At 44.8% G+C, this 21,459-nt stretch overlaps 1 long non-coding RNA gene across 1 annotated transcript; it reads right to left on the bottom strand.

Annotated features, from left to right (window-relative positions):
• Positions 1-9,924: 9,924 nt before the first annotated feature.
• Positions 9,925-20,771, bottom strand: LOC142677997 (uncharacterized). The gene is made up of 3 exons (XR_012852628.1): positions 20,377-20,771; positions 10,533-10,639; positions 9,925-10,000 (listed from the first exon to the last, which is right to left on the bottom strand). It is a non-coding gene; the product is annotated as an uncharacterized LOC142677997 (long non-coding RNA).
• Positions 20,772-21,459: the final 688 nt, after the last annotated feature.

Genomic DNA, 21,459 nt, shown 5'->3' with positions numbered 1-21,459 from the left:
AGGCCTACGTCGCCGCTTGTGAGGTTTGTGCTAGGTCCAAGACTCCCAGGTCCCAACCAGCGGGCTTACTGCGTTCGTTGCCCATTCCCCAGAGACCTTGGACACATATCTCCATGGATTTTATCACCGATTTGCCTCCATCCCAAGGCAAGTCGGTGGTGTGGGTGGTGGTGGACCGCTTCAGTAAGATGTGCCACTTTGTGCCCCTCAAGAAACTACCCAACGCCAAAACGTTGGCTACCTTGTTTTTCAAACACATCCTGCGTCTCCATGGGGTCCCTGTCAATATTGTTTCGGACAGAGGGGTACAATTTGTTTCATTGTTTTGGAGAGCCTTCTGTATGAAGTTGGGGATTGATCTGTCCTTCTCCTCTGCCTTCAATCCTGCAACCAATGGCCAAACGGAGAGGACTAATCAATCTCTAGAACAATACTTAAGGTGTTTTGTCTCTGACTGTCAATTTGATTGGGTCTCTTTCATTCCCCTCGCCGAATTTTCCCTTAATAACCGGGTCAGTAATTCGTCAGGGGTCTCTCCTTTTTTTTGTAATTTTGGGTTTAATCCACGGTTCTCCTCCATTTCACCTGGTAGTTCCAACAATCCCGAGGTAGAGGTCGTTCATCGGGAACTGTGCACAGTCTGGGCCCAGGTTCAGAAAAATCTAGAGGTGTCCCAGAGCGTACAAAAAACTCAGGCTGATAAAAAACGTTCTGCTAACCCCCTGTTTATGGTCGGGGATCTGGTGTGGTTGTCGTCTAGGAACTTGCGTCTCAAGGTTCCGTCCAAGAAGTTTGTACCCCGTCGCCTAGGGCGGGTCGTTGCAAGTAGGCAGGGACAGAGTGGCGGGTAGATTAGGGCTCACTTGTCCGTCTCCCTACCCCCTGCCCTTACAGATCACTTATATAATATATACTGATTATCAGGATTGTCCCTTAAGTGCTATGTGTGATCACTTATATAATATACTCTGAATTTCAGGATTATCCCCTAGGTGATAAGTGTGATCACTTATATAATATATACTGATTATCAGGATTGTCCCTATGGTGCCATGTGTGATCACTTATATAATATATACTGATTATCAGGATTGTCCCTGATGCTATGTGTGATCACTTATATAATATATACTGATTATCAGGATTGTCCCTTAGGCGATATGTGTGATCACTTATATAATATATACTGATTATCAGGATTGTCCCTATGGTGCCATGTGTGATCACTTATATAATATATACTGATTATCAGGATTGTCACTTAGGTGCTAGTATATACTAGTATAGAAAACTCGTTACATGGGTTTGCTAGCAAAAGGAATGCAGTGGTTTGTTAATATATATATATATATATATATATATATATATATATAAATGATCCCCATAGCTGCCCCCACACAGTATAATGCTCCCTATAGCTGCCCCCACACAGTATAATGCCCCCCATAGCTGCCCCCACACAGTATAATGCCCCCATATCAGCTCCTTCTATAGTATAATGCCACTCATAGCTGCCCCACAGTATAATGCCCCTCATAGAAGCCCCACACAGTATAATGCCCCCCAGAGCTTCCCCACACAGTATAATGCCCCCCCCATAGCTGCCCCCACACAGTATAATGCCCCCATAGCTTCCTCCCCACAGTATAATGCCACCCATAGCTGTCCCCACAGTATAATGCCCCCCTCTCTCCCATACACAGTATAATGCCCCCATATGTACGTACCAAATAGAAAAATAATAACATACATACTTACCTATCCCCGTTCCCACGGAGATACCCATTACAAATGGGCAAAGCAATAACAATTTTCATGGGAGTGTTTCTTTAAATTATCTCTTGGTATTTTGTTCAGTTTATTTGATAGTAATAAGAAAATTGAGTTTCAAATCGAAAAATCGCCCATAGGGTTGAAAAAAATCTAGATTTTATTTTTTGCCAAATTCGCCAAGCCCTAGTTCCTAGTAACCTTAGACCTGCTGTTCTTTTACGGCGTCATGGCAGTCAGTTGGCGGGTCATTCAGGTTTCACGAAGATGTGTAAGACCTTGTCTCGATCTGTTTGGTGGCCAGATCCGAGGAGAGATGTAGAAAGGTTTGTTGGGGAATGCGACATCTGTGCTTGGAATAAGACATCTACAGCATTACCTTTTAGCCGATTAAAACCTTTGCCCACTTCCAGGAAACCATGGACACACATATCCATGGACTTTATTGTCGAGTTGCCCAGATACGGGAAGAGAGATACTATTTGGGTTGTTGTGGACAGGTTCAGTAAAATGGCCCATTTTATACCCTTGTCTAGCTGGCCCTCTGCTGATAAACTGGCTACTCACTTTGTTCAACAAGTGGTGAGAATTCATGGTATTCCTGAAAATATTGTATCTGACAGGGATTCACAGTTTGAGCAAATTTAGTTATTGATTTGGGTTTCTTCACCGCTTATCATCCACAGATCAATGGTCATACAGTCTTCATTTACCGGCAGCGTGGGTTTTGACATTCCATTGCTCAGACTGAGGATTAAGATGTTGAAGTCAGTGTGGAGTAAAGTCGATGAGGCTTTGGGCTCAGCTTCCCTTCGTGGTGAACGCAGGATTGATCGCCACCGCAGGCCACATAAGTTCAAAGTGGAAGATAGAGTGTGGTTGTCCATCAAAAAAATCCATGTAAGACAACCATGTGGCAAGTTGAGTCTAGATTTATTGGTCCTTTTAAGATTTTAAGACAAATGAATCCATTTTCCTATATGTTGGATTTACAAAAAAGCATGAGAATACTCAGGACGTTCATTGATCTCTTTATAAACCCGAGTCTACTCTCAGAAGGGCGATCCGTAGACCTCCTCCTGTTTTGGTTCCTGGTCAGCTCGAGTATGTGGTCCAAAAGGATTTTTGATCTATGTGGCGTGGCAGACAACTTCATTACCTTGCTGATTGGTGGGGCAATGTCCCCGGAAAAGTCCTGGGAACGGCTAGAAACATCCATGCTGATAGATTGATAAGAACATTTCATGGTGCCAATCCAGATAAACCCAGGATTAAAGGCTCGTCAGCCCTCCTTTAAAGGGGGGGGGGGGTAATGTTACTATTAGGAGGAAGACTGCAGCTAATTAATGATTTTGGTTACCTCTGTGTGTGGGCGTGGCTAGGCAATGCCTTTGTCTGAGTCTGGATTTGGTCATCATTTAACTTTGCCTGGTTAATTATGGCGGAGTACTTTTCTTTGGCCTATACATACTTCAGGCCTGGATTACTCAGGTGCTGGTTATACTGTTTCTGGCATGTGCAAAACTCTCCAGATTCCAGTTGGTGATGTTGTTCTTGTATGTATGTGTTTGGTTTGTTTGTACTATGAGACCTGTTTGTCCTCTAAGAGATCTGGTTTTTATAAAGTGGGTTTCATGTGTATCCTCGGATCCTAGTTTGCTTGCCGTTCCTGGGCGTTTGGTTTGCTGCCAAGCTGTTTTCCACTGTCTATTCATCAGTTAACTACTTTCATGTTATTCATGTGCCATCCACTTCATTTATGCGTCTCCATCTTCTACTACCTTTAGTGTTCAGTTCCGCTTATCCACTGGTGAGTACTTGTGCCTTTTGTTTTCTGCCAGCGTTGATGCGTGCTTCACCCATGTGATTGCGATTGTCTGGTGTTGAGGTCTTGAGCACTACCAGCGGCGTAACAAGAACTAAGATGGAATCTTACCCTAAAGTGTACTTATTATTCTGGGTGAGTATTCTGAATAAGCCGTCATGTGTGTGTGAACATGAGGAATAACACTATTTTTTAACCATTACAGGACTTGTATCCTGCATTATTCACCAGCTTCCCTCATCTGTAGGCTCTCTAATTGTCAGTTTTCCCTAAATTCAGCTACAGAGTTTGCCTTGACTTGCTGCTATGTCCTCTCCCATACACAGCACACAGAGAGAAGAGAGGATTGTGCTCCCCTCTCTCCCACATTGAGAAGCAGCACGGGGGAAAGTATACAGCAGAACTGAGCAGTGTATCTGAGAATCCAGCACTTGGGTGAGATATAACACTTGCTACAAGCATAAGCAGCATGGAGGACAACATACAGAAGTACTGAGCAGTGTAGGTGTGAATCCAGCACTGGGTTGAGATATAGCATTACTAGAAGCAAAATCTGTGTGTGTCTCACAGGGCACAGCCAGATGTGGCAGAGTTTTTCCGCTGCAAATGTTGGTGTAGATTTGGGGAAATTACGCAACGAATCTGCACCAATATTTGCATATTTGACAGGTAATTCAGACGTTGCAGAAAAGACAGCGGACTTGCCACAGATTTCAGATTTTGCATTGCAAAGGCTGAAATCCGCAGTGAAATTCCGCTTCTTCTCCGCAACAGACAATGCATGCTGCGGAGGGAAAATTCCGCACCGCAGCCTATGGTCCGCCACGTCTGAACAAACTTGCCTAAAAATGTATTGAAACAACTGTAAAAAACGGCGGCTGGAGAATTCCACTGCGGATTGTCCACAGCAATTCCGCCACGTCTGGCCGTGCCCTCTCTCTCTCTCCTTTGCAGCAGCTCCTTCCTCCACCCTCTTCATGGAATTCTCTGGGCAGTAGCTGTAACCTGATCTCTTAGTGTACAGACTCCTTCGTATATATTTTATCAGTACATTCAGAGCAGAAGTCAGAGGAGGATGAGGTGAGAAGTCCGATAAGTGGAGCAAAATTTTTTTGTCATAATATAAATTACAAAGTTTCTTATCTTCACTTATACTAACGATTTATGGGGGAAAAAAATGTAAACGAGAGTTGATTTGCAAGAAACCTCTGAAGTCATTTTCTACATTCATTATTACTTACCTGTGGTAACTCCTCCTGGAATTTCCTCCTCTGCTTTACTCTTACACGGTTGCTCGCCCCTCACCCGCTCTTCTTCTGCTTCATCCTCCGCTTTATTATTAGTCAGATCTTCCCCCTGATTTCACATATGGAACAATTCAGTACAATACAGCAGAGATTGCAAAGAATCTAACAGATCAACATAAGAAACCACCAAAATCTATGACCACATCTATGACCGCAGGACCAAAAAGCTCCACACCCTCCTATATAGATCTGGTATAGGGCTCAGCTTCATCTACCTGATGATTCTCTGGGACATTGTGATTTTCCTCTGGACAGTCCTGGGAATACAGAGGACTGGGACATCTCTCTGGTGGATTTCTCCTACTGGATCCATCTGTAGGAAACACACAGGGACTGAATACATGACTACTGTATATCTGTCTATATATCAGACACTTCTCTCTAAACTTCCATGTTTATTTTTAGAACGTAAATTATAGTAATTTGGGTCCTCACCAACTGTGCTTGGGTCCTAGTGGTAGTTCACAGGCCTGATGTGGCCGATGGGCAAATGAGAGTCAATAGTGTCGCAGGGGAAAGACAGATTTTTACCCAGCTATAATATTCCACGTACACACTTGAAAGCGGCAGGGCGCATCTCTTAAAAATTCCCTGCTAGCCAAACAAATCCCATGGTGTCACCTGCTTACTCGCCCATTTAAAGATGCTCTGTCACCACATTATAAGTGTCCTGTCTCCTACATAAGGAGATCGGCGCTATAATGTAGATGACAGCAGTGCTTTTTATTTAATAAAACGATCTATTTTCACCACTTTATTAGCGCTTTTAGATTTATGCTAATGAGTTTCTTAATGCCCAAGTGGGTGTGTATTTACTTTAGACCAAGTGGGCGTTGTACAGAGGAGTGTATGACGCTGACCAATCAGCGTCATGCACTCCTCTCCATTCATTTACACAGCGCATAGGGATCCTTTTAGATCAGTATAATACGTTACGTCCTTTACGGACCGAACATGCTCATGTGAATCCAGCCTTACATTTTCCCATTTTTCTGCTTCCGACATCAACAACTGACTGGTCACTTACTCCCTAATATATCCCCCCCCCCTTGTCAGGTGCCATTGTAAACCAGATCAACAATGTTTTCACTTCACCTGTCCCCGGTTTTAATGTTAAAGAGGCTCTGTCACCAGATTTTGCAGCCCCTATCTGCTATTGCAGCAGATCGGCGCTGCAATGTAGATTACAGTAACGTTTTTATTTTAAAAAAACGAGCATTTTTGGCCAAGTTATGACCATTTTTGTATTTATGCAAATGAGGCTTGCAAAAGTAAAACTGGGCGTGTTGAAAAGTAAAAGTACAACTGGGCGTGTATTAGGTGCGTACATCGGGGCGTTTTTACTACTTTTACTAGCTGGGCGTTCTGACGAGAAGTATCATCCACTTCTCTTCAGAACGCCCAGCTTCTGGCAGATCACGCTGTGACGTCACTCACAGGTCCTGCATCGTGTCAGACGAGCCAGGACACATCGGCACCAGAGGCTACAGTTGATTCTGCAGCAGCATCGGCGTTTGCAGGTAAGTCGATGTAGCTACTTATCTGCAAACGCTGATGCTGCTGCAGAATCAACTGTAGCCTCTGGTGCCGATGTGTCCTCGCTCGTCCGACACGATGCAGGACCTGGGGCAGGAAGTGAGTGACGTCACAGCGTGATCTCTCGAGAACACGGCTGTGTCTGCACTGCCAGAAGCTGGGCGTTCTGAAGAGAAGGGGATGATACTTCTCATCAGAACGCCCAGCTAGTAAAAGTAGTAAAAACGCCCCGATGTACGCACATAATACACGCCCAGTTGTACTTTTACTGTAAACACGCCCACTTGGACTTTTGCAAGCCTCATTTGCATAAATACAAAAATGGTCATAACTTGGCCAAAAATGCTCGTTTTAAAAAAATAAAAACGTTACTGTAATCTACATTGCAGCGCCGATCACATGCAATAGCAGATAGGGGCTGCCAAATCTGGTGACAGAGCCTCTTTAAGGCTGAACAGTGAAAATACATATATACACTGTGTGTGTGTCTATTAGAGTGGAAGTGGATTGTACAGTGTATATATATGTGTGTCTTTATTGTAAAGTGAATTTAAAACGTCACTAAAGTAAAACGTGAATGTGGAAGAAATGGTCAGTTTGGAGATAATAAATCCACATCCACTCGTCATTCTCTACCCTCTCTGGTGTTTTTAACCTCTAATAACTGGTGTTGGGGAAAGAACATTTTAAAGTTTTTATTTATTGCAGCAATTTAAAGAGTTCTAACATTTTGACGTGCAAAAAGTGCTGTTCCTCATGTATTTACATTGGGATCCTCAGAGTCAGGGTCAGCGGAGCGACATACCGGAAGCTGTTGTTCTGAACTCTGACTGAAGTTGCCCTGTTCCTTAACCCCTTTCCTGACATTCAGTTACGTCATAGCCGGGTAGGGGGAAGTATGGAGCGGGCTCACAGAACCCGCTCCATACAAAGCTGGTGTGTGCTGTATGATACTTCACATACTTTACCCATTAAATACCACAGACAATAGCGACCACAGCATTTAAATTGTTAGAAAGAGGGGGGGGGACCCCTTCTAACATCTCATCAGCTGTGACGCGATCGCGGGGGGCCGATATATATTATGGGAGCCTGTTTGTTCGACCACCTTTGAGCTCCCATATGCAGTATATAGTGCAAGCGATCCAAGTTGACTTGATCGCTGGTTCAAGTCCCCTAGGGCAGTGATCCCCAACCACTGGGCCGCGGACAAGTACCAGGCCGCAGATCATTTGGTACCAGGCTGCGGTATCTGGTATCCGCCCCGATCGCCGAAGGGAATTCCGGCCGAATAACTGCACCAAATTGTGGTGCAGTTTTTCGGCCGGAATGTCCGCTGTGGAAAACTGCTAAGTATTTAGCCGGCCTGTTAACAGGCCGACCTCCTGGGATGACGCATCATCCCAGGAGACCGCTGCAACCTGTGATTGGCTGCAGCGGCGGTCACATAGGATGAAACTTCATCCTAGGAGGATGGTCCTCTGACGTCATCCAGGTAGGCCACCTGGGATGATGATTTATCTCATGTGACCGGCCTATACGTCCCAACCGTCCCGGATTCAGGGTGGCTGTGGGTATGTCTCGCTGTCAAATGTATCTGCGTCCTCAGGACGCAGATATAGTTGAACCCAATTCTGAAGCAGAAAACCATCAGCTCCCTGCTTCACAATTAGTTCAGAGCAGAGGAGAAGAGGGAGATCCTCCACTCATGAGGACTCCTCGGACACAGCGCTACTTTAAGTGCTGTGCTCGGGGAAGCCCTCGACGTCACTGTCCATATATGGACAGTGACGCTGTCAGTGACTACTCCTTGACCGGAATCCCCGTTGCTGATGATCTGGCCGTAGATTCCGCTCCTAGAGGAAACCTCTGAAGTCACTATCCATATATGAACATTGACATCAGGGGCTCCTCCTGGAGCGGAATCCGAAACCAGCGTAGGCAACAGGGATTCCGCTCAAGGAGTAGCCCCTGACGTCACTATCCATATATGGACAGTGACCTCAGGGCTTCCCTCTAGGAGCGGAATCACCGGCCTATGCTCTGGCTGGGGATTCCGCTCCTAGAGGGAGTCTCTACAGGGGGGGTGGCGCTTATCTTCAAGAGGGGTGTGGCACTATCAACATGGGCACTGTGGCACTACCCACAAGGGCACTGGCACTTTATATGTGGGCACTGACACTGGGGCGGCTAGGGGGCATTATACTGTATGGGGGTATTATGCTGCATGGGGGCAGCTATAGTGACATCTGTGTGGGAATTATACTGTATGAGGGGAATTTGTGTGGGAATTATACTGTACGGATGCATCTATGGGGGCATTATACTATATGATGGCAGCTATTTGGCATTATACTGTGTGGGAGGCACTATGGGAGCATGATACTGTGTGGGCTGAACTGGGTGTTTATGGGCGGGCTTAGAGGGGTGGATTAATAGAAAAAATAATTTCCGTTACGTGTGCCGCATTGGTTGTCTCTCTTTGTGATACTTGACAGTTGAGAGGTATGGTGACCGCATCTGCAGCGGTCACATGCGTTGAAACGTCATCCCAGGAGGCCGGCCCAGAGGAAGATCAGACTTCTCGGTAAGTATATATATATATTATTTTTTTTCTGAGTTGCGTTTTTGCGGCCGTGATTCCGCCACAATAAAAGTAACAACTTCTAATTGTTGTGGGTTTTACCTCCCATTGAATTCAATGGGGAAAACTCGCAAAAAATAAGCAGCGTTTACGTAAATACAATTGTCATGTTGCAGAATAAAACTCCGCACCGCAGGTCAATTTCTGACCGCTTCTTCCACTCACTTTTACACAGCGTGTGGATGTGATTTGTTTAATCTTATCCGCTTTGCTGCTACTGTATTATGCTGCGGATTTTCCGCAACGAATTCCGATGTGGAAAATCTGCGGTATTTACGCAACGCGTGAACTCACCCTAACCCCCCCCCCCCAACCAGAGATCAGCAGAAATGATGTACTACAAGCCACGTGGTCTGTGGTGGGACAAATATTACAAGGAGGCTCACATGATTTTCTTGTTCCACACATGAATTACCCTCCAAACAAATGTGCACAGATGTGTAAAGTAGTGGCCCCCACATCACAGATATACAGCAGCTGTTCTCAACATGGCCGCCCGTGCCGGCCAGTGCCCACAGTAATGCCAATATATGTATCTATCTCTTCTCACCTTGTGATGTGCGCGGCCGGTAGTTCTCCATCATGACCTCCTCGTACAGATCCTTGTGTCCTTCTAGATACTCCCACTCCTCCATGGAGAAATAGACAGTGACATCCTGACACCTTATAGGAACCTGACACACACAATGATACAGTCATCACCCAGACACCTCCAGAATTTCCCAGCATTCCCAGCAGTGTCACCTCTCCAGTCAGCAGCTCAGTCATCTTGTAGATCAGTTCTAAGATCTTCTTCTCATGTATCCGGGAGTGAGGGGGAGGCTCTGTGATGGGGCTCTGACTACTGCTCCATCCTCCTGACTCATGGATGATGGGAGTCGTACAGTCACCCGATGTCTTCTTCACTATTGTGTACTCCTGTGTATGGAGAGAGACACTTAGAGAACTGAACACAGTATTCCCCCCTCAGTAGAAAGAGGGAGATTGTGACCCCGCTGTATAGAGCTCTAGTGACCCCACATCTGTAATACTGGAGACCTCACCTACAAAAAGACATTGAGAAAATAGAACGAGGCCAAAACTAAAAAGGAAATAATATTGGGGGGACTAGATGGACCATGTGCTCTCCTCCTGCCGTCATCTTCTATGTTTCTATATAGATGTCATCCTGATCCTCCTGGTTCCTTGTCATTGCTCTACAACATTACTATTGCTGCATTGGTGACATGACACATAACTGACCATATTGGTGGCTGATCTTCAGCTTTTCTGCTGGTGGCTTCTTGACGTCACTTGGGAGGTCTGGACGCTGTTATACAGGACACTGGATTCTTCCTATTATGTATTGTCCCTTCCCTATGTGTGACCTTTTCTACATTATAGAACAATTTACATCTCCGCTCAACAGGTAGATGATCTCCAAGGTGAAGTCTAATATTCTTCTGCTCACCTCATTCCTGTCCTTGTCCATCCTTGGTGGGTCATTCAGGAGAAGGAACGTTGTGGAGAAGAAGATGAGAAAACTGGAGGATCTGGAGGATCTAGTACTGCAGACGTCTTTATGAAGAAAGGAGAAGATGGAGATCATACAGGGGACAACATCATGTGTGACATACAGAACCTCACTTATTCATCATTGAGAGAAACATCTTCTCAGAGCCGTCACCACATGGAATAAAGGGGTATTCCCAACACGGACATTTCTCCCCAGGATATGCCAGAAATGTCTGATAAATGCGGCTCCACCTCTGGCAGTGCTCGGCTGTTTCTGGAACTCCTATACAAGTGAATGGAGAGTCGTGCACATGAGTGGTCACCTCTGCATTCATTCTCCACCTGGATGTAGTCATCATCTCACCAGGCGGGTCGGGGGACCCCCGTGCTCCACATAGAGGTGGGACCCCCATATATCAGACATTTATGGCCTATCTCTCAGGTGAGAAGAGTAAAATGAAGATATTTCCCCCCCCCCCCCCCAGACAATGAAGACCTGACTCCTGACAACCTGACGGATATTGCGGAGACATTGCTGACATCTCACAAGACGTGGTACAGTTTGTCCCACATAAAACAACTACCCCACTCCGTTCCATCGACGGAAAAATAAAAAAAAGTTCTGGCTCTGAGAACTTGGTGACACAAAGTTTTTTTTAACTATTAGTTTTTTTCTCTGTAAATGTCGCACATCATCAAAAACGATAGAAATTTGGTATCTCCGTAATCGTATCGACCTCAGAATAAAGTTATCAGGACGTTTTTACCACAAAAATACATTGGAGGAATCACAGATTTTCCCCATTCCCCCCCCCCCCATAGGAGTTTTGCAGTTGCAGTGACATTATGTGATACTTTATATGACGTCCTGAAAATCTACAACTCGTCCCGCAGAATCTAATCCTCACACCGCGGCACTGATAGGAGAACACAAATACATTATAGATCCTAGAAGACTGGGAGGGGGTTAGAAACTGGCCTGGTGGTTAAGGGGGTTAACCGGCGGTGCGGATTATAAACACGCAGGTTATCGGATTTATACAGCGGATTCGCGGCGCATTTGTTGCAGAATTTCCCCATTAAGTTCAATGGGAAAGTCAAGTTCCGCAACAAACGCGATTGTTCCCAGAATCCTCTGCGGCTCCACCGCGTGTTCACAGCAACGCTGCAGATTACACATATATAAAAAAGAAAGCGTCATGTGACCCCTGCAGCCAATCACAGGCCGGAGAGGTCACGTCATTATAGGGGTCATCTCGACACAGCCGGAAGAGCAGGGACGTGTTGCTATGGTAACGCTCGGAGTGGTGAGGATCAGCCTTGTTGTATTTCTGTAGTAGATATTCGGGAGGATTTGGGGTGAATATTCGGGGTGATTTCCTTGCGTGTTGTGGGTCATATTCGCTACGTGTGAACATTCCCTTAAACCGCACGGTGAACGACATTAACAAGAAATGCATAAAAGTCAGTGAATAAGTTGTATGCACCCGTACCTCCCAACCGTTCCAGATCCAGTGGGACAGTCACGGTTTTCGGGGGGTGTCCCGTTGTCCCGGGCGGGCGGTGGTATGTCCCGGACTCCGGGTATCAACTGTATCTGCATCCTCAGGACGCAGATACAGTTGAAGCCAATGCTGAAGCAGGGAACAGTCAGCTCCCTGCTTCAGCATTAGTACAAAAGACTCCCCTGGCACAGCGTCACTTTAAGTGTTGATCCCGGGGAAGTCCTTAACGTCACTGTCATATATGGACAGGGACGTCAGTGGCTCCTCCTGGAGCGGAATCCCCGCCCACAGCGTGGCAGATGCTCGGGCCGGGGATATCGCCCCTTGAGGGAGTCCCGATGGCTACAGGGGGGTAGCGCTATCTACAGGGAGTGTGGCACTATCTACATGGGCACTGGCACTAGGGGCAGCTAAGGGGGCATTATACTGTATTGGGGCAGCTATGGGGGCATTATAGTGTATGGGGACAGCTATGGGGGCATTATAATGTGTGGGGGCCATTATGGAGGAATTATACTGTATGGTGCAACTATGGGGGGGATTATACTGTATGGGGGCATTAACCTGTATGGGGCAGGTATGGGGGCGTTATACTATATGGTGGAAACTATAGGGGCATTATACTGTATGGGGGCATTATACTGTATGGGGGCATTATACTGTATGGTGCAGCTATGGAGGGCATTATACTGTATGGGGGAATTATACTGTATGGTGCAGCTACAGAGGGAGATATACTGTATGGTGCAGCTATTGGGGGGCATTATACTGTATGGGGTATTATACTGTATGGGGCAGCTATGGGGAAATATACTGTATGGCGGCAGCTATAGGGGCATTATAGTGTATGGGGCAGCTATGGGGGCATTATACTGTAAGGGGCATACTGTATGGGGGCAGCTAAGGGGGAATTATACTGTATGGAGGCAGCTATGGGGGCATTATGCTGTATTGGGGCAGCTATGGGGGTCATTATAATGTATGGGGGCAACTATGGGGGAATTATACTGTATGGGGGCAGCTATGGTGGCATTATACTGTATGGGGGCATTATACTGTATGGGGGCAGCTATGGTGGCATTATACTGTATGGGGGCATTATACTGTATGGGGACACTATATTGTATGGGGGCATTATACTGTATGGGGCATTATACTGTATGGGGGCATTATACTGTATGTGGGGCATTATACTGTATGGGGGCATTATACTGTATGGGGGCATTATACTGTATGGGGGCATTATACTGTATGGGGGCACTATACTGTATGGGGGCAGCTATGGTGGCATTATACTGTATGGGGGCATTATACTGTATGGGGACATTATACTGTATGGGGACATTATACTGTATGGGGCATTATACTGTATGGGGGCATTATACTGTATGGGGGCATTATACTGTATGGGGACATTATACTGTATGGGGACATTATACTGTATGGAGGCATTATACTGTAAGGGGCAGCTATAGGGGCATTATACTGTTTGGTGGCAGCTATAGGGCATTATACTGTATGGGCATTATACTGTAAAGGGCAGCTATAGGGGCATTATACTGTATGGTGGCAGCTATAGGGGCATTATACTGTATGGGGACATTATACTGTATGGGGGCATTATACTGTATGGGGGTATTATACTGTATGGGGCATTATACTGTATGCGGGCATTATACTGTATGCGGGCATTATACTGTATGGGGGCATTATACTGTATGGGGGCATTATACTGTGTGGGGGCATTATACTGTGTGGGGGCATTATACTGTGTGGGGGCATTATACTGTGTGGGGGCATTATACTGTGTGGGGGCATTATACTGTGTGGAGCATTATACTGTATGGGGACATTATACTGTATGGGGGCATTATACTGTGTGGGGGCATTATACTGTGTGGGGGCATTATACTGTATGGGGACATTATACTGTATGGGGGCATTATACTGTATGGGGGCATTATACTGTATGGGGGCATTATACTGTATGGGGCATTATACTGTATGGGGTCATTATACTGTATGGGGGCATTATACTGTATGGAGGCATTATACTGTATGGGGATATTATACTGTATGGAGGCATTATACTGTATGGGGGCATTATACTGTATGGGGGCATTATACTGTATGGGGGCATTATACTGTATGGGGGCATTATACTGTATGGAGGCATTATACTGTAGGGGGGCATTATACTGTAGGGGGGCATTATACTGTAGGGGGGCATTATACGGTATGGAGGCATTATACGGTATGGGGACATTATACTGTATGGGGGCATTATACTGTATGGGGACATTATACTGTATGGGGGCATTATACTGTATGGGGACATTATACTGTATGGGGGCATTATACTGTATGGGGGCATTATACTGTATGGGGGCATTATACTGTATGGGGGCATTCTACTGTATGGAGTATTATACTGTATGGGGACATTAAACTGTATGGGGGCATTATACTGTATGGGGACATTATACTGTATGGGGGCATTATACTGTATGGGGGCATTATACTGTATGGGGGCATTATACTGTATGGGGGCATTATACTGTATGGAGTATTATACTGTATGGGGACATTAAACTGTATGGGGGCATTATACTGTATGGGGGCATTATACTGTATGGGGGCATTATACTGTATGGAGGCATTATACTGTATGGGGGCATTATACTGTATGGGGCATTATACTGTATAGGGGCATTATACTGTATGGGAGCATTATACTGTATGGGGGCATTATACCGTATGGGGACATTATACCGTATGGGGACATTATACCGTATGGGGACATTATACTGTATGGGGACATTATACTGTATGGGGACATTATACTGTATGGGGACATTATACTGTATGGGGGACATTATACTGTATGGGGGCATTGGGAACATTATACTGTATGGGGGCATTATACTGTATGGGGGACATTATACTGTATGGGGCATTATACTGTATGGGGACATTATACTGTATGGGGACATTATACTGTATGGGGACATTATACTGTATGGGGGACATTATACTGTATGGGGGCATTGGGAACATTATACTGTATGGGGACATTATACTGTATGGAGTATTATACTGTATGGGGGCATTATACTGTATGGGGGCATTATACTGTATGGGGACATTATACTGTATGGGGCATTATACTGTATGGGGCATTATACTGTATGGGGACATTATACTGTATGGGGGCATTATACTGTATGGGGACATTATACTGTATGGGGCATTATACTGTATAGGGGCATTATATTGTATGGGAGCATTATACTGTATAGGGGCATTATACTGTATGGGAGCATTATACTGTATGGAGGCATTATACTGTATGGGGCATTATACTGTATAGGGGCATTATACTGTATGGGGGCATTATACTGTATGGGGCATTATACGGTATGGGGGCATTATACTGTATGGGGTCATTATACTGTATGGGGTCATTATACTGTATGGGGCATTATACTGTATGGGGCATTATACTGTATGGGGGCAATATACTGTAAGGAGGCTTATACTGTACGGAGGCTTATACTGTATGGGGACATTATACTGTATGGGGACATTATACTGTATGGGGACATTATACTGTATGGGGCATTATACTGTATGGGGCATTATACTGTATGGGAGCATTATACTGTATGGGGACATTATACTGTATGGGGACATTATACTGTATGGGGACATTATACTGTATGGGGCATTATACTGTATGGAGGCATTATACTGTATGGAGGCATTATACTGTATGGGGCATTATACTGTATAGGGGCATTATACTGTATGGGGGCATTATACTGTATGGGGCATTATACTGTATGGGGCATTATACGGTATGGGGGCATTATACTGTATGGGGCATTATACTGTATAGGGGCATTATACTGTATGGGGACATTATACTGTATGGGGACATTATACTGAATGGGGACATTATACTGAATGGGGCATTATACTGTATGGGGGCATTATACTGTATGGGGACATTATACTGTATGGAGGCATTATACTGTATGGGGACATTATACTGTATGGGGACATTGTACTGTATGGGGACATTATACTGTATGGGGACATTATACTGTATGGGGACATTATACTGTATGGGGACATTATACTGTATGGGGACATTATACTGTATGGGGACATTATACTGTATGGGGGCATTATACTGTATGGGGACATTATACTGTATGGGGACATTATACTGTATGGGGACATTATACTGTATGGGGGCATTATACTGTATGGGGACATTATACTGTATGGGGCATTATACTGTATGGGGACATTATACTGTATGGGGACATTATACTGTATGGGGACATTATACTGTATGGGGGCATTATACTGTATGGAGCATTATACTGTATGGGGGCATTATACTGTATGGGGACATTATACTGTATGGGGACATTATACTGTATGGGGGCATTATACTGTATGGGGCATTATACTGTATGGGGACATTATACTGTATGGGGCATTATACTGTATGGGGGCATTATACTGTATGGGGGCATTATACTGTATGGGACATTATACTGTATGGGGACATTATATTGTATGGGGGCATTATACTGTATGGGGGCATTATACTGTATGGGGGCATTATACTGTATGGGGGCATTATACTGTATGGGGCATTATACTGTATGGGGGCATTATACTGTATGGGGGCATTATACTGTATGGGGGCATTATACTGTATGGGGGTATTATACTGTATGGGGACATTATACTGTATGGGGACATTATACTGTATGGGGGCATTATACTGTATGGGGACATTATACTGTATGGGGACATTATATTGTATGGGGGCATTATACTGTATGGGGCATTATACTGTATGGGGACATTATACTGTATGGGGCATTATACTGTATGGGGGCATTATACTGTATGGGGGCATTATACTGTATGGGGAAAGTATAGTGTATGGGGGCATTATACTGTATGAGGGCATTATACTGTATGGGGCATTATACTGTATGGGGACATTATATTGTATGGGGGCATTATACTGTATGGGGACATTATACTGTATGGGGACATTATATTGCATGGGGGCATTATACTGTATGGGGCATTATACTGTATGGGAGCATTATACTGTATGGGGGCATTATACTGTATGGGAGCATTATACTGTATGGGGGCATTATACTGTATGGGGGCATTATACTGTATGGGGGCATTATACTGTATGGGGGCATTATACTGTATGGGGTCATTATACTGTATGGGGACATTATACTGTCTGGGGGCATTATACTGTATGGGGCATTATACTGTATGGGGACATTATACTGTATGGGGCATTATACTGTATGGGGGCATTATACTGTATGGGTCATTATACTGTATGGGGGCATTATACTGTATGGGGGCATTATACTGTATGGGGCATTATACTGTATGGGGGCATTATACTGTATGGGGACATTATACTGTATGGGGGCATTATACTGTATGGAGGCATTATACTGTATGGGGATATTATACTGTATGGGGGCATTATACTGTATGGGGGCATTATACTGTATGGGGGCATTATACTGTATGGGGCATTATACTGTATGGGGCATTATACTGTATGGGGGCATTATACTGTATGGGGGCATTATACTGTATGGGGACATTATACTGTATGGAGGCATTATACTGTATGGGGACATTATACTGTATGGGGGCATTATACTGTATGGAGGCATTATACTGTATGGGGGCATTATACTGTATGGGGGCATTATACTGTATGGAGGCATTATACTGTATGGGGCATTATACTGTATGGGGGCATTATACTGTATGGTGGACATTATACTGTATGGCGGCATTATACTGTATGGGGACATTATACTGTATGGGGGTATTATACTGTATGGTGGACATTATACTGTATGGAGGCATTATACTGTATGGGGGCATTATACTGTATGGGGGCATTATACTGTATGGGGCATTATACTGTATGGGGGTATTATACTGTATGGGGCATTATACTGTATGGGGGTATTATACTGTATGGGGGCATTATACTGTATGGGGGCATTATACTGTATGGGGGCATTATACTGTATGGTGGCATTATACTGTATGGGGACATTATACTGTATGGGGCATTATACTGTATGGGGGCATTATACTGTATGGAGGCATTATACTGTATGGGGGCATTATACTGTATGGGGCATTATACTGTATGGGGGCATTATACTGTATGGGGGCATTATACTGTATGGTGGCATTATACTGTATGGGGACATTATACTGTATGGGGCATTATACTGTATGGGGGCATTATACTGTATGGGGCATTATACTGTATGGGGGCATTATACTGTATGGGGACATTATACTGTATGGGGACATTACACTGTATGGGGGCATTATACTGTATGGGGATATTATACTGTATGGGGGCATTATACTGTATGGGGACATTATACTGTATGGGGGCATTATACTGTATGGGGACATTATACTGTATGGGGGCATTATACTGTATGGGGACATTATACTGTATGGGGCATTATACTGTATGGGGCATTATACTGTATGGGGGCATTATACTGTATGGGGGCATTATACTGTATGGTGGCATTATACTGTATGGGGACATTATACTGTATGGGGCATTATACTGTATGGGGGCATTATACTGTATGGGGCATTATACTGTATGGGGGCATTATACTGTATGGGGACATTATACTGTATGGGGGCATTATACTGTATGGGGCATTATACTGTATGGGGGCATTATACTGTATGGGGCATTATACTGTATGGGGGCATTATACTGTATGGGGACATTATACTGTATGGGGGCATTATACTGTATGGGGCATTATACTGTATGGGGGCATTATACTGTATGGGGACATTATACTGTATGGGGGGCAATATACTGTATGGGGGCATTATACTGTATGGGGACATTATACTGTATGGGGCATTATACTGTATGGGGGCATTATACTGTATGGGGCATTATACTGTATGGGGGCATTATACTGTATGGGGACATTATACTGTATGGGGGCATTATACTGTATGGGGCATTATACTGTATGGGGGCATTATACTGTATGGGGACATTATACTGTATGGAGCATTATACTGTATGGAGCATTATACTGTATGGAGGCATTATACTGTATGGGGACATTATACTGTATGGGGGCATTATACTGTATGGAGGCATTATACTGTATGGGGCATTATACTGTATGGGGACATTATACTGTATGGGGGCATTATACTGTATGGAGGCATTATACTGTATGGGGCATTATACTGTATGGGGACATTATACTGTATGGGGGCATTATACTGTATGGGGCATTATACTGTATGGGGGAATTATACTGTATGGGGGCATTATACTGTATGGGGGCATTATACTGTATGGGGACATTATACTGTATGGGGACATTATACTGTATGGGGGAATGATACTGTATGGGGGCATTATACTGTATGGGGGCATTATACTGTATGGAGGCATTATACTGTATGGGGACATTATACTGTATGGGGGCATTATACTGTATGGGGGTATTATACTGTATGGGGGCATTATACTGTATGGGGGCATTATACTGTATGGGGGCATTATACTGTATGGGGGTATTATACTGTATGGGGCATTATACTGTATGGGGACATTATACTGTATGGGGGTATTATACTGTATGGGGCATTATACTGTATGGGGGACATTATACTGTATGGGGGCATTATACTGTATGGGGGCATTATACTGTATGGTGGTATTATACTGTATGGGGACATTATACTGTATGGGGACATTATACTGTATGGGGGCATTATACTGTATGGAGCATTATACTGTATGGTGGCATTATACTGTATGGGGACATTATACTGTATGGGGGCATTATACTGTATGGGGGCATTATACTGTATGGGGGCATTATACTGTATGGGGCATTATACTGTATGGGGCATTATACTGTATGGGGGTATTATACTGTATGGGGGCATTATACTGTATAGGGGGCATTATACTGTATGGGGGCATTATACTGTATGGGGCATTATACTGTGTGGGCTGAATCGGGTGTGTAGGGGACGGAGATTATGCTGGATTAGAGGTGTGGCTTACGCGCGCCGCATCGGTTGTCGCTCTTTACGCTACTAGAAAGTTGGAAGGTCGTGTACCGAATATTATGTCATCACAAAATACAACTCGTTCTACAAAACACCCGACCACTACAAAGACCAGAAATAACAACTTACCCCAAAGAGGCCGGCACTGGAGGGGTTAAATCCAGGCTAGGAGTCCAGTGGGCGGGGTAATTCAATGATTGACAGCTCTCTGTATACACTCATACAGGGGAGACTGATAACAGAGAGAACACCCGACCAACGCTGCTCTCCACCTCATTCACGGCAATAGCTGAAGGACCTGTGATGACGTCACCACCACGTGATCAGGACGGGGCTTATCAGTGGAGAGAAGTGGCGGATGAAGGACATGTAAAGATCAGCTGACCGCTGCATCTGGGGGCGGAGCTTAGAAGTGCAAAAAAAATGAGAGACTATGAAGGACATATGATTATCACGTGACATGAGGGGTAATGAGGATCATGTGACCAGTGCAGGGGTGATCGGGGCTAAGCAGTGCAAAATATAATGGGTTGTTGCTAAAGGAGCTGTGATGAGATCGCCACCATGTGATCAATGCAGAAGGGGCGGAGCTTATCAGTGGGGAGTAGACGTGGGGGATGAAGGACCTGCGATGTTAATCATGTGACATAAGGGGTGGGTCTATGTGAGGGGCCGGAGCTCCTGTGCTGTGTCGAAAAATGATGATCACGTGACGTTATAGCCCATAATAACAGTCTGGACATGCTGGGAGTTGTAGTTCTCTCCATTTTATATCTACTCCCTGTAATGTCCTCTGATATCCCATAGTAACAAGCTGGACATGCTGGGAGTTGTAGTTCTCTTATACCTAATCCCTGTAATGTCCTCTGATATCACATAATAACAGCTTGCAAATGCTGGGAGTTGTAGTTCTCTCTTACACTCCTCCCTGTAATGTCCTCTGATATCACATAATAACAGCCTGGACATGCTGGGAGTTGTAGATCTCTCTTATACTCCTCCCCACTGGCGTAGCTATAGAAGTCGCAGCGGTCGCAATTGCGACCAGGCCCCGAAGCCAGGGGGACCCACAGCCCCCCGCAGCACATCAATAAAAAGTTGCTATAGTAACTCGGGCCACGGGCCCCTGTTACTATAGTAATAGACTGTACTTACCTTCCTGGTTCCGGATCGCAGCGGAGGTCCTGACGTCACAGCGCACAACATCGAGAG

Source organism: Rhinoderma darwinii, chromosome 1 (assembly GCF_050947455.1).
Source record: "Rhinoderma darwinii isolate aRhiDar2 chromosome 1, aRhiDar2.hap1, whole genome shotgun sequence".
Classification (NCBI taxonomy): Eukaryota; Metazoa; Chordata; class Amphibia; order Anura; family Rhinodermatidae; genus Rhinoderma; species Rhinoderma darwinii.
This window is presented reverse-complemented; position numbering and strand designations above follow the sequence as displayed.